This window comes from Monodelphis domestica, chromosome 4 (assembly GCF_027887165.1).
Source record: "Monodelphis domestica isolate mMonDom1 chromosome 4, mMonDom1.pri, whole genome shotgun sequence".
NCBI classification, from domain to species: Eukaryota; Metazoa; Chordata; class Mammalia; order Didelphimorphia; family Didelphidae; genus Monodelphis; species Monodelphis domestica.
Genome location: NC_077230.1, coordinates 392263010 through 392279150, shown reverse-complemented (window position 1 = coordinate 392279150; position 16141 = coordinate 392263010).

Sequence of the window (16141 nt, the reverse complement as noted above, 5' to 3'; positions counted from 1 at the left end):
AGACCTTAGAACAGAAAATGTCAGATCTGGGAGAGAGCTTAGAACAGAGAATGTCAGAGCTGGGAGAGAGCTTAGAACAGAGAATGTCAGAGCTGGGAGAGACCTTAGAACAGAGAATGTCAGAGCTGGGAGAGACCTTAGAACAGAGAATGTCAGAGCTGGGAAAGACCTTAGAACAGAGAATGTCAGAGGTGAGAGAGACCTTAGAACACAGAATGTCAAAAGAGAGAGAACTGTAGAACATAGAACGTCAGAGCTATGAGGCACCTTCAAAAAGAAACTGTCAAAGCTTAGAGAGATCTTAGAAGGGAGGATGCTAGAACTAGGAGGGAATTTAAGAAAGAAAAAGTTAGGCCTGGTGGACTGGAACTTGGAATCCAAAATGCTAGAGCTGGAATAGACCTGGTATCACATCTAGTCTGATATCTTCATTTTACAAATGGGGAAACTGAGACTCAGAGTGGCTTGCCCTGGTTCTTAAACCTAGCCCATGGCAGAACCTGTGAGTCAAATCCAGATCTTTTGACTCTAGTTACAGGGTTCTGTTCTCTCTGCCAAATCCCAGGCATTCACTTACAAAAATGGAAGAATTTGGAAGCAGCCAGAATTTGTCTTTGGTGTTTTCCAGCCCTTCCTTTCAATTCTTCCCTGCCCTACCTGTGCAAAAGGGGCCCATGCTTTGTTTCACTTCAGATTCCCTCTGAGGCGTCTGCTACTGACAAAGATAGTATCCCTCCTAAGGGGAGCTGCATTTTTTTCAAGGAATCTGAAAAATCTCCAAGGACCAAGAGAGAAGATAGGTCCTCCAGACAAGAATTTCCATCCCAGCCAGTGGAGCAGTACTCTTTAAAGGGGCTGGGTGTGCAGCTTCCTGAAAGCATGACACAATCCAGAATTTCATCAGAGTAAGATTTGACTTTAGGAGTTGTATAGACCAAGACTTTCTTTCTTTCTCTTTTTTTAAAGCCCTTAACTTCTGTCTTAGAATCAATATTAAATATCAATTCTAAGGCAAAACAGCATTAAGGACCAGGCATTTGGGGTTAAGGGTCTTGCCCAGGATTACACAGGTAGGAATAATTGAGGCTAAATTTGAACCCAGGACCTCCTGTCTCTAGATCTGACTTTCTCTCCTATGAGCCACCTAGTTTCCCTTAGACCAAAATGTTTTACTAATGAAGAACTTGGAGTCCAGGGAGGGAAACTTGGTCATGTCACAGAGAACTGGGAATGGAAGCCAGGGCTCCAAAGCTCCCAGGGATAACCCATTTCACCTACGTGTTAGTAGCCCTTGGACAGACACCCTGTCTCCTCCAAGGCTCCTGCCACAGTCAGAAGGAAGCAATGCTACTTTGTTCATGAAAGGATTTGGGGCTGTCTGATTCACCAGGCCCATGCTGACTCACTTTATGGGGTTTAAAATCTGTATCTTTAGGATTTCTCCAGCAAGTTGCCTAACACTGAAGCTGGTAGAGAAAAGTTCCTGCCTATCCTTTCTAAGGAAATGAACCAATTTAGGGGCCTTTGAACTAGGAAAAAAATCCTAGATAACTATAAATCAGATCCCTAAAGAAAGGAATATTGGGCAGAAAGGTCTTGGAAATCTACCCTCTTCCTGTTTATATGTTGGTTTACAGACTCATAGGAGATAGGAGTATAATGATAGAGAACTAGTTTCCGAGACAGGAAGACCCAAGTTCCAATCTCTCCTCTAATACTTACAGGCTGCAAGGTAATCCTGAGTAATCACTTTATATTCTAGCATTCTAGTTGCTCTCTAAGACCCTAAGTTATGGAGAAAATGTAGACCTGCATTGGTACAGGGAATTGTCATACCTAGAGTTCCCTAAATCAGAAAAATCATATTCTTTCTACAGACCTCTTATCGGTTTCACAGAACCTCTAACCTATATTGTAACCCTTAACTGAAAAAGGATCTAGTCTACCACCCAACCAGAATGGTCTCTCAGCTCCTTGAGAGTAGGGTTGTTCTTTTTTGTCTTTGTATCCAAAGCACTGGGTCTGACATGGAGCAAGCAATTAATAGATGACTGTTTATTGATCATCTGGCCTCTATTTGAAGACCTCCAGGGTGGAAGACTCTACCACCTCCTTCATTCCACTTTGAGGTTATAGCTTTTGGCATTAAGAAGATTTTCCTTCTTGGGATCCTCTATCCAATTGTCCTAGTTCTTTCCTCAAGGACCTAGTAAAAGAGACTTAGCAGCCCTTAAAATACCAGAAGAAACCCTCAATTTGTCCCTAGATCTCTTCTCTAGGAGAACCTTCCTATGTCACTTAGGGTGATCCTTGCATGGGACAAATATGAGGCCTTTCACCATCCTGATCATCCTTCTCTGCATTCCCTGAGCTTGCCAACGGCCTTCCTGAAATATGGCAGAGCTGAAAATAATATTTCAAATACATGATCACTTTCCTTTTCAAGTCTACTCTCTGGCTTCCCTCTAAGGCCCAGTGGTTTTTAGCCTATTTTCTCACATAGTTGTTTGGTAACCACTGTTGCTGGTGAGACACCTCTGACTCCAGCTCCTGATGCTCTATTTCAGAAAGTTCAAACCCAGGACTGACAGCAAAGGAGGAAAAGTTCCAAGTTCAGAGAAAGAGTTGTTAGAAAAGCAAGAGGAAATGCAGAATGTTGGAGCTTTACAGATGCTGAGGGAAGATAGAATCATGGGTCCTTAGAAGTGTAAGATGTTGGATATAGAATGGGAAGGATAGAAGGGGCTCTGGAATGCAGAATGTCAGAGCTGGAAGGGATCTTAGAACACAGAATGTCAGGGCTAGAAGGGACCTTGAAATACAGAATGTCAGATTTAGAAGAGAACATAGAACACAGAATGTGAGAACTGAGAGGAACCTTAGAGCACAAGACCATCAGAACTTCGAACATACAACCTGTTAAATTTATGGTTGGACTGAATAATATTTATTTGGTCTCCAGGGATTTAATTACTAAATCCCAAATGAATTACTAAAGTCAGAATAGAATTTATGGTAGTTTATTTTACAATAAAGAAGTAAGATATTAAGGAAGAGAGAAAGAGAAGAAAAAGAGAGATAGCTTCTCCAGCCTCATCTGAGCCAGGCAGGAGTTCAGAGGCCCCAGCCAAGGGAAAAGAGTCTCAAGATGATGGGCCCCTCCAGAGGCTGGTACCTCCAGAAAGGTCAAGGGAAAGGGAGTCAGCCTTTATACTCACCACATGTCAGTTCAAAGGAACAGGGTCACCAGGAAAAAAAAAACAGGTCCAGTCTGCTGACTGCTCTTCTGAGTAAAGAATTATTCTCCACTCCAGTAGAATTGCCAGGAGAACTCCAGCAGAAGTGGAAGTCCAAGATGAACTTCCAAAAGAACTCCCAGAAGAACTGACTTCAGGCCCTTGTCACTTTCTTTTAAAGACCTTTTTTCTTGCATCACTTTCCTTAATCTTACATCTACCAATCACAGCTGACGCTCCACTCTAGAATCGCCCAGAAGACAGTCGATTCTGATTCATCTCCCACTCAGTGTTTGAAATGGGTGTTTGTACCTTTTTCGATTAAATCCAAAATGGGCAGACCTCCATACTCAACTTTAAATACCGTGCTTATGATTTGGGGGATTAAAATCTAAAAATAGACAGATCTCTATACTCAACTTTAAGTACTATGCTTACACTTTGGGGATTAAATCCAAAAATAGACAGGGGATTGCAATTTAATCTTCACAATCAAGGAAGATCTAAATACCTTCAGTGTTACAATCAGGGGAGAGCCAAATACAATCTTCACAAACCTTAGAATCCAGAATGTCAGAGCTAGGAGAATCCTTAGGACATGAAACACCTTTGAACACACAATGTCAAAGCAGATGTTTTAGGGATCATGAAGCCTAGTGACCTCATTTTGCAGTGGAGGAAACAAAGTCTCAGAAACAGATAAGTGACCTATCAAGGTCAAGTAGAGGAGAGAAAACATTGAACCCCCACATCCCTGACCTCTCCATATAGCAACATCCTTTCAGCCTCATTAAAAAGACAGTCCACATTCATGCTCTTAATCCCTGGAATGTTCTGGGTCAGATCAAACATGCCACCCCTCAAGGGCGTCATCTTCTCTGAAAAGTAGCCACCACTCATTCTTAAACTAACAGGTGTTTCAGTGTTGGAACTGGCCTTGGTACCCACAGAGGGAGCTTCTCTACTCTAGCATCTCTGCACAGGAGCAGCTACATCTTTGGGGTAAGGCTTCAGCAGCAGCAATGGAAGACACTTTGAAACTTCATTCAATTCAATTCAATTGTGTTCAATTAAATTCAACAGAATTCAATAAACATTTATTGACCATTTACTTTGTGCTGAGACACAAAGAAAAAGAGCTATAGTCTTTGCCCTCAAGAGGCATATATTCTACTGAAAGGAAACAGTTTAGACACAGATAGATTAAATACTATATCTATATCTATATATATCTATGTACATATATATGTCACATAATTGGGGGAAGAAGGGGTAGAGAGCATTATTAGCTATAGGGACTTGCAAAGACCTCAAGAAAATGACCCCTGAGCTAATTCCAGAAGAGAGGTAGGATTTCAAGAGACATAATAAGAAGGAAAAGAATTACAAGTTTAGGGAAGAGCATCTACAAAGGTCTGGAGGTGAGAGATGACATCATTTTTAGATTGAATCACAGAGGCTGCTGAGACATATCTTAATATGGATGTACTTGAAGAGGGGACAATTTCCCATATAAAAAGGGTCTTTGTAAAGAATGCCATACCCCCAAAAAATATTCTCTAAAAAGACTCTTTTTATATATCCTCATTGGGAGGAAAATGAGCTAGAAGACATTGGGCAAAAGGCAACATATTTGACCATGGATAAGGATGAAAAATATGAAGATAGAACTACAGAAATGGAAGATCTTAAAAGAAAGCTTAGGGAAGCAGAACTGAAAGCTAAAGAAAGTGAAACTAAAGATGTTAAGGCAGTGGCTGCATTGAGATCAATAAAGCCTAATAATAATAATAATTACTATAAGCCAAGGGGTAGGAGATCAGGTCGACAACATTGTTTCCTCTGTAACAGGGTTGGACATTTTATGAAAGAATGCAGGTATAGAGGCCAGTTTCAAAGGCAAATGAACAGATATGGAGGACATAATAGGAACAATTGGAATAACAACAATAATAATTATAATAACAATAACAATGGTTGGAATAATAATTATGCAAGGAGAAATAATGGGAATGAGGGGCAAAATGTCTGTTGCCAAGGACAAAAAGCACCATATCTCAACACTATGAAGGCCTGAGTTGTCTGGAGCAAGGCCTAAATATAGTTGGATGGGTACGGGTGATCAAAGCAAGGGTGCATTTCTTTATGAAGGTTTCCCCGATGTACTCCTGTAATTAAATCAAGGGATAATGAATGGGGTGTAAATGAAAATGAGTGTGCTGGTAATAAGTTCAATGAAGATATAGATGAATTGATTGAATCAAATTATAATATAATTAGTGTTAATAATTATAGGGAGGAAGAAAATTGTAATATAAATTTAGTAGAAAATTCTAATGAATGTGAAATAAGGGAAAATAGTGAATGTAAACTGGATAATGATAATGAAATTGTAAATGAGAACAATGATACCAAGGTGGAGAATATAAGGACCAAAGGGAGTAATGAAAAAGCTGATGATGGAGTTAAAGATGCAAAATCCTGGGAATATCATGTAGTTCAAGCAGATGTAAATTTGGATGGACAGGAAATGACTGAGCTTTATTCTCATGTTACTGTGCTATCACCAGTATTAAAAACATTTCAACCTCCAAACAGCACAGAACCATATGTATCTGTGACTATAGGAGATCAGATATATGATCTTTTGGTTGATACTGGAGCCAGTAAATCAGTTTTGCAAAGTCTTCCTAAGAATTGTAGAGCTGTGGGTACAATGGAAGTAATAGGAGCTACTGGAAAACCAGAGGCAGTAGCAAAATTATAACTTAAAATGATTACTTTAGATCCTTTATCTATGGAGCATGCATTTCTTTGTATTCCAGATTGTCCCATGAATCTTCCACATAGGAATTTATTATGTAAATTACAAGCAACAATTCAATGTACTGATACTGGTGATATCTTATTACATCTACCAGAAGAATCTCTAAAAGCTTTTCCATTGATGTTCTTAGATTCAGTCAGTACAGAGGATGACTTGGATTCAATCTGTCCTATACCTGAAGATATCCTTGAAGATTTATTGTCAAAATCTTCCACAGATGTAGTTCTATTGAAATGAGCTACTCCTGTAAGAGTGAGGACTAAGGAAGGACCAGTTCCTTGTGTACCTCAATATCCCTTAAGTAAAGAAGCAATAGAGGGTATCAGTCCAATCATTGAATCCCTAATCCAATAGGGGATCGTAATACCTTGCTTCTCAGACCATAATACACCTATACTTCCAATCAAAAAGCCAAAGCTAGAACAAAATGGCAAAATAGAATACAGATTCATACAGGATTTAAGAGCTGTAAATGATCATGTGATAAAAAACACATCCTATAGTACCAAGCCTAGCTGCTATAACAAGTCAGGCAAGATATTTCACCGTGGTAGATTTATGTTCAGTGTTTTTCTCCATACCAATTCACAAGAATTCTCAAAAGATCTTTGCTTTTACATGGGGAAAAATTAAGTGGACTTGGACTCATCTTCCTAAGGGGTATACCAATCCTCCAAGCTAATTCTGACAAATTTAAAAGAGATCTAAAAACCATAACATTCAAGGAAAATGAAATCATGCATTTTCTTGATGATATCTTCCTTGCATCCCCAAGTGATAAATATGTCTCAGAGATAGCAAGATTCTTTTTGATAGAATCATATAAACATGGGCATAAACTCTCCAAGGCAAAATTACAGTAGGTTTTGCCTTGAGTGCAATATCTTGAATTTGTGTTATCAGAGGGTTCCAGAAGTATAACACAGAAAAAAATAGTAGATATCCAGAAACTGAGTGCTCCTAAGACAAAAAAGCAACTCAGAGCTGTTCTTGGAACAACTGGTTTCTATAGGCAATTGTGAATTTTAAAACTGCTCAGACTGTACCTTAGAAGATTTGGTTAAGTTTTTCCCCTATTGTAACAATGGAGGTATGTATTGAGAACTTTTAAAATTTACTCCACCCTACTCAGACAGTTGAAAACTCCTGATTGAACAATGAAAAGTCCCTAACTCATATCTTATAGAAAAGCTAGAACCTTAAGCAAGGTCTATTTTTAGATCTAATACAAAAAGGTGCTAAATATCTATAAAGGTTAAATTAATCACTAAAAGGTCAAGCAACTTACAAAAGGCAAGCTTAACAAAAGAGGTGTGAAGTACTCAGTAGATTTTATTTAACCAGAGAAGGTGAGAACAAAAGAAGATGAGAACTAAGAATGGGCAGTCCTGGGGAAAAGTATCTACTGTGATTGGTAGATGTGAAAATTTAGGGGAGGTGACATAAGAGAAAATTTCTTTAAAAGGAGAAGGCAGTTCAGGTAATTCAGAGTTTTGGGGTTGGAAGTTAGTTGGAGTTGGAGTTTGGAGGTTTGGAGCTTGCTTGAAGATGATCTTGTGGTGAGTGATAAAGACTGACTCGCTCTCCCTTAGGCTCAGGCCTAGGCCATTTGGCCTAGGCCCTTTCTACTATTCTCTCTCTCTCTCTTTCTCTCTCTCTCTCTCTCTCTCTCTCTCTCTCTCTCTCTCTCTCTCTCTCTCTCTCTCTCTCTCTCTCTCTCTCTCTCCTTCCCTTAATTCCTTCATTTGTATTAATTAAAATCTCCATAAAACCCAGCTGACTTGGGTATTTTTCATATTTGGGATTTTTCCCATGGCGACCACTTATTTTTAGATTTTAAATCAAAACACTAAAAATTATCTTTACGGTTTGGCTGAAACCTTTACAGTTTTGGCAATTCATAGTCTTGGAAAACCACATTTTCATGGTTACACAATGGATACCTGGATAGTGAATTAACAAAGTGTTTAACAGACTTAACCAGGAATACAGAATCAGAACCTCTAAAACTAAAACTGAACATCTGCAAGCCTTAAGTAAGTTTAAAGAAGCCATTTTATCTGCCCCAGCTCTGGGTAGCCTGGACTATACAAAACCATTTCAACTATTTGTCAGAGAAACAAAAGGTATTGCTTCTGGTGTATCGACACAGACTTTAGGACAAATTTATTGTCCAATTGGATTTTATAATTGTCAGATTGATCCAATAGCTGCTGATACAGTTCCTTGTCTAAGGGGTGTAGTAGCTATAGTTGTGTTAGTCCAGAAGTCAGCTGATTTAGTTTTGGGATGTCCATTGACTGTATATTGTTCACATCAAATAGGAGCACTAATGAGGAAATTTTGTACTCAAGCATATTCAGACCAATGAATATCTAAGTATGAAATTATACTCCTAGGTAGTGAAAACATCCAGTTGAGGAGGTGTAATATATTAAATCCAGCTTTCTGATTTGCCAAAGACTGGTGAACCATTACATGAGTGGGTAGAAGTAGAAGACCTAGTAGATATGCCTAGGATGGATTTAAAAGACATTCCAATTGAAAATCCAGACTTGGTGTTATTCACTGATGGTTCATCATATTTGTGTAATGGAATTAGATGTACAGGTGCTGCAGTTGTCACAGAATTTGAGACACTGTGGTATGGATCATTACCTAGTAACCTTAGTGCTCAAGGGGAAGAGTTGGTTGCTTTAAAGCAAACATGTCTTCTAGCTGATGGTAAAAGCAGAAATATTTATACAGACTCTCGTTATGCATTTTCTGTATGTCAGGCTAAGGGACAGATCTGAAACAATGAGGTTTTATTACTACACAGGAAAAATCAATAGCTCGTGCAGAAATAATAACTGAGTTGTTGGATGCTATCCAAAAACCTAAACAACTAGCAATGATGCATTGTAGAAGTCATACTTGTGGCAGAGATTCAGTCTCTAAAGGAAATCATAGAGCTGATATAACTGCAAAATTTGCTTCCAGTAATGCTACAATGTATGTAATGAACTTGTCAACTATTGAATCTGATGATCTAGACAAAGCTTATGTAGGCTCATAAATTCAGAAATGGAAGGAGAAGTTTGGAGCAAGGAAAGAACATGGAATATGGGTTGCAGACACTGGAAAACCACTCTTACCAAAAAACTTGTATACCTATTTGTGTCAAGCCATCCACACAAAAGGTCATTTTGTTACTCAAGCTGTAGCTGACCCTGTAAAAAAGGCAATGGGTAGCTCTTTGAATAAGTACTGTAGCTAATATCTGTACAAGCCATTCTGTTTGCCAAAAATTCAATCAAGGGGCATTCAGACAGAGAGATTTAGGTGGAAGACCTTTAGCATATTGTCCATTTGAGAGTCTGCAAATTGATTACATCAGCATGCCAAAAACTGGAAGATACACATTTTGTCTGGTAATTGTAGACAGATTAACTAAGTGGCCTGAAGAATTTCCATCAAATACAAATACAGATAGCTTTGTGATAAAAGTGTTTATTAAGAAAATTATTCCTAGATTTTGAGTACCACTTACCATAGACTCTGATAAGGGATCTCAGTTCACCCAGGATATCCTGAAAAGAGTTTATGAGAATCTAGGAATATAATATCATGTTCCTTATCACCCACAAAGTTCAGGTCAAGTGAAGCATGTAAATAGGGAACTCAAGACTATGGTGGGGAAGATCTGTGCTAAAACTCATCTAAAATGACCAGATATTCTTCCCATAGCTTTGTTTTACCTACTTACGAGACCAAGAGCAGATTTACATGTATCATCCTATGAAATGCTCTTTGGACATGCTCCACTATAGGCAAAGACTTGTAAGGCAGTCTATACATCTTTCTTAGAAGGATATTGTTAACTTGCTTCTTACCCAAGTGCTTTACAACAACAACTTAAAGAATTACATGATATGGGAGTATTGATCCAAGTTGGTCCATTGGATTATTCTGTCCATAATTTCAAACCAGGAGATATGGTATATGTTAAAATTTTTGCTAAAACATCAGCAACACAAGAGAGTTGGCTAGGTCCTTACACCATTGTGTTAGTGTCTCCATCTTCAGTAAAAGTTTTGGATAGAGATTCATGGTATAATTGTTCACATATAAAATTAGCACATGGTATATAAATAATGAAAATGTACAAATCATTGAAGAAGAATAAATAGTAGAAAGTGAGAATCACCAGTCAAATTAAGTCTGCAGTCAGAAAGATCAGTAAGGAGAGGACCATTCCAGTGGAAGAGGACAGCTGAAAGAGGACAATGCAGATGAAGAGGAGAATTCAGGAAATTAACAGACATTGTTAAAAGGCTGAAAACTTATAAATTTAAAAACTTTGAGAAATTTGCAATGAAAGAATCAGAGGATTAATGAACTAATGAATTAAGAAACTTTTGGGTAATGTATCATAACACAAAACAACAACACATATTTGCAAACGTTCATAAATATATTTACTACCATGAAGTTGGAGAAGAATTATTCAAGCAAGATGTGATGAAAAAAATCTGAAATAGTGGTAAGTATATTACATGCAACAGTAACATAACATTAATATAAAAGTAACACTAACATAACACTAGCAAAACAACATAACATAGCAAAAATAACAACATAATAAAACATAAACACAAATATATAAATATGGCTAGGTTACATTGAATCACTATGTGAATGAGTGAAACAATGTATAGTTAGGGTACTAACAATGTTATAAGTAGTTATAAATTAGTTAGTTCTTAAAAAATTAGGTAGATACTTAGTTTAGTATAGAAATATAATTAGACAGAATTTTTTAAGATAGGGCTTTAGTTAGATAAAGGTTAAACTTTAAGATAAATAAGATAAGATCAGGTACTAACTTGCATTATAACATACATAACAACATACATTACATACATTACACAAATAACATATAACATCACATCTCACACAAAAATAGTGTGTATAATAGTTAGGATTGTAAAATTAATTGTATTGTGGTGTATGTATATGTAGATGCATAACATGTATGTACCATTGCTGGGAGCCATCAGGCCATGATGCCTTGACAGAGTCACGCGTGGTAGCTAAGAAGACCACAGAGTGGCCCTTGGCAAGATGTGATTGCCCACTCAGTCCCCTTTGCATAACCTCTCTCATCAATATCCCTTACCTATGGAAGTGACATGATTAATATTCCCCCTAGTCTCAGAAGGAATAATGCAAGAGAAAATACCTATACCCTAATTCTCTAAAACATCACCAAAAGATCAGACCCTCAAACCTAACTCTAAAAGACTATCATGGGTTAACTTTTACTTAAATATATAATTCCCAGTAAAACTGTAGCTACAAGCCAAGCCTGGAACTTTCCCACTCACAGAAACTTATTCTCATGAAGCCAGCACACAAATCAATCATAAAGGCCCATACAAAACGTACAGGCACATTAAGCTTCAATATGCCTCAGTAATTTGACTTCACAAACCAGAAATTTGCCAGTGAGAAACTCCCTAGTAAACCCTGAGAAATCGCCATCTAATATTAAATTTGAATTGTGTTCCCAGTACTCCTCAACCTCAATGGTATGATTGTTGAATTGTCTTTAAGAACTTCTGATTAATTATTCCATTTTATTATAAGTGATAAGTAAATTTCCTTGAATGTTTTTAAGCTCAAAACTCCTCACAGAGTAATGAGAAAATTAAGCCACCTGTGATGAAATAATTTATTTTGTATGCTGTCTGTAATCACAATATAAGAATATAGAATGTTAATCAGGTGATTTGTTCAAAGTTAATGTATCACTTTCCCAATTACCTCTCTTTGAACATGTATGTTGGGTAATGTATCTGTGTGCCAAGAAAATGGGTATAAAAATAAACACCAGGCCTGGGGATGGCAGAGCAGCTATCAGATGCAAAGCATTCCCATGGCCGTAAAGATACAGCTGTCTTCCATTTGTTATTTTCTTGACTGATCATTTGCCACCTGTCGGGAACCCCTGGAGTCACGAGTGAGGCTGGACCCTGCCCATGACATTTCATATATGTAAATATGAAATATATATGTGTGTGTGTATAGCATGCATGTATATATCATATGTATGTACTATATGTATATATAGGTTACATTTATGTAAATAGATTACTTATGTATCTATTGTTATATGTAGTTTGCATAAGTGAGTTTAATGTTGTGGTTTCATTTCTGTGTAAAACTTATGCAATGTTGTGTTTATTGTAATTTTAAAAAAAATTTCCCCTAAACTTGTTATGCATTACAATAGTAGTAGTATGTTTGTATTAGTTGATAAGAGTAGTATCTATGAGTTTAATGTTTGCAAGGAAGTAGTGTTTATCTTTTGCTTTTGATGTTATTTGTTTGTTGTGCTTTTGCATTTGTTTGAGATTTGTACTTATTCATTATTTAATCCCTTTTTTTTCCTTTCCTTGATAAAAACCCTCAAATAGGATAATATTAGATAAGTTAAGATAGTTAAATGTAGGTGGTTTGTTATTTTGGGTAGATATTTTAGTTTAGGTAATCTGTAAGTAAGTTAGTTTGTGCACAAATACCAACATAGTGTTTTCAACACAATTTAGGCTTTGTGTAGGCTTTGTGGGGCGTATGGGGTGCTCAGGGAGGGGTAGTATCTCTGGTATGGAGAGCTTGCCGTGCCCTCTTAGGGCAGCTCTCCAACCTCTGACCCTCACCTGACACTCAGCTCTCACTTGTGGCTCCTAGTAGTTGCTAGCATGCGGCAGCGGCCACACCCCAGGCAATGGCTTCGATAGGCCGGCTAAATCTTGTGAGGGTAGCCATCAGGTCATCGACCCCTGGTGAACCAAGGCCTTGCTCACCCAGCATGTGAAGACTGCTTCGGCTGAACAGACGGAAGAAACCAATAAGAAGGTTCAACGGCTGAGAGGGCGATGCAGCAAAGCACTGTGGAGTGCCTAGTGCGTGTTGGAGCACAAAAGACAACATGGCCATCCAAAGCAGCTGAGGAAGTCTCCAGGTGTAACAATTTTTCGTGCCATTGGACCCAGGCTTCCAACGCTGAGAGAGTGGGAAGGTCTCTGTGCATCGACTTTTCCACTTAAATCTCCTTCATGCACAAATGTCTTTGTGCACACTCATCTATCATAGACGAAAACGCACAAAGACAATTGTCATCCTTGGTTACCGAGAGAGTACTAACTAGGCTTTGTGCAAAGGGGTGGATTGTAGCAAAGAAAATAAAACTTATGGAAGGAATGATTGACAGAGCATGAGACTCAGAATCTTCCTGAGCCTAGTTGAGTCAGAACCCCTAGGGACAGTGGATTAATTGTCACTTTGGACCTGAAAGAAGGAGGAGAACTCATCCATCAAGCAACAGGACTAGAGGATTTTCTAGCTGTAGTGAAAGAATAGCTCCAGTCTTCCTGGTGGACAGTCAGACTGGGGAGGAGATCACTACCCTGCTGGGACATCTAGGGACACTGGCTGGACTTCTGTTTCTGGCTCACCAAGGACTCTTTGTGAGAAACTGATCCCATCCCCTGTTGGACTTGCTTTTAGATAACTTAAGGTTTAGTTTAGAGTGAGTCACATAGAGTTTATTTATTGGGTTAAGGAATTTAGATTTCAACTTTTCCCCTTTCCCTTTCCTTCATCCCTTCTATGTTAAAATAAATCCAATATTTATACGTGTATCCCTCTGTATTACTTTCCTTCCCCCATTCAAATTATATATGTGCTTTTAACAAAATGTCTCATTTGATCCTCACAACAACCCTAAAGGTAAGTGCTCAGAACTCATCACTGTTTTACAGATGAGTATACTGAGGTTGAGAGATATCAAGGGACTTGCCCAGGGTCACCCAGCTAGGAAATGTCCCAGTCAGCATTCAAACTCATGTCTTGTTTATGCCAAATAGAGCTATTGTACCCCAGAATTGCCTACAGAAGTAGCTACTACACTTCCTAGCTAATCAATGTTCTCCCTAAAATAAAATGTGGCTCCCAGAACCTAATACAGTGTCCTGGAAGGAGCCTGGTCAGGTCAAAGGACCAGCAGATCCGGGTCCTAGTGCTGACCTCTATGCTTCAGTGAACATTGGCTTTTTCCCTCTCATTCCCTATTTCTCATTCTTCTGTGACCTTCTGCTTGTCCACCTGCCGGAGAGCTCTAGTACAAAGGGTGTCCTAGTAAAGGGTTCATGAGACAAGAGCATTGAACATTCTTGGGAAGTGAGGCGGGGTGTCTTGAATGAAAGGGCATATTAAGTGTCAACATGGGTGGCTTGGATGATTCTCTCTTTTATTCCTTCCTGTTTCCCTGTTGGTAAGGAAGATCAGCAAGATAGAGAGTGAACCTGGGGGGGCCACTTGTGTTGTGCTTGGCAAGATTTACCGATTGATTCATAATGAGCCGGAGCTGCCCTGGAGGTAGGGAGGCAGCCAGGAATTTCAAGTCTGTCTGCACAACTGGGATTCTGGACATGATGGCCCTGACTTACTGCAATCAAATTTAAGAGTTTCCTTTTCTTTTTGTAACTACAGATAGTTTTAATTTCTTCTTCTGAGAACTGCTGGTTTGTATCCCTTGACCATTTATCAATTGGGGAATGCTGAGTGTCCTTATAAATTTGACTCAGTTCTTTATATATGGGTGAAACGAGACCTTTGCCAGAGGCACTTACTATAAATGGTTTTTCCCAGTTTGTTGTTTCTCTTCTGATTTTGATTGCATTGAGTCCGTTTATACAAAATCTTTTGGGGGCAGCTGGGTAGCTTAATGGATTGAGAGCCAGACCTGGAGACAGGAGGTCCTGGGTTCAAAAGTGGCCTCAGACACTTCCTAGCTGTGTGACCCTGGACAAGTCACTTAACCTCCATTGCCTAGCCATTACCACTCTTCTGCCTTGGAACTGACACAATATTGATTCTAAGACAGAATGTGTGTGTGTGTGTGTTTTTTAAGTAATTTGTATGTCAAATATGGCCTCAGACACTTTCTAGCTATGTAAACCTGTCACTTAACCCCCATTGCCTAGCTCTTACTGCTTTGACATTCTGTGCTCCCAACCCAGCCATTCTGTCTTGGAGCCAATACACAGTATTATTTTAAGACAGAAGATAAGGGTTAAGAAGAACCCAAACTTTTAAATTTAATGTAATCAGAATTACCCATTTTGCTTCTTGTGATGTTCTCTTGCTTTCCTTTTTCTTTTTAAATTGGGCTGGAGCCTCTCAGAGCCCCAGCTTTCTCCTCATCATAAGACAGTTGGACCAAGGATCCTTTCATCTACTGCATTTAATGGTCAAAATTTTAAGGTCCTCCCAGCTCTGACATTCTCTGCTCTAAAGGCTCTCCCATCATTAATATTCTGTGTTTTAAGAACACTCCTAGCTCTAATATTCTCTGCTCTAAAGGCTCTCCAATTCTGACTTCTTTGTCATTTCTACTCACTTCTCTTAATTTAGTCATCAGCGATCAAACAGGACAAATCATATCTCTCTCTTCTCCAGGATAAACTTCCTTAATATTTTCAACCAATCCTCATTTAGCATGGATTTGAGACACCCCATCAACCCCAACTCTGGACCATCTATTTAATTTATCAGTTTTCTTACTTTTCTTTCTAAAAAAAAAAAACATTACTGTTCTAAGGCAGAGGAGAGGTAAGGACTGGGCATCGGGGGTAAAGTGACTTGCTCAGGGTCACACAGCTAGAAAGTATCTAAGGCCAAATTTGAACCAAAATAAGACCTCTCGACTCCAGACTTGGCGCTGTATCCACTGAGTCTTCCAGCTTCCCCCAAATTTCTTCTTAAATGATATTGCCCAGAACAGAACACAATCTTGCAGGTGTGTGGTCTGGTTAGGGCAGGGAACAAAGGATCCTTCTCTTCCTTGTTTCTGTAAGTTATCAGCCCCATCTTCTTGAAGCCCAAGTTTGCAATAGCTTTTATGGTTGACATATGACCTTGTTAACTCATTGAGTTTGCAGTCCACTAAAACCAGAGATGCTCCAGAACCAGCTTGAACCTGCTGGGAGAGCTGATTGTAACATTTGTCAGCAAGTGTACCAAATCAGGG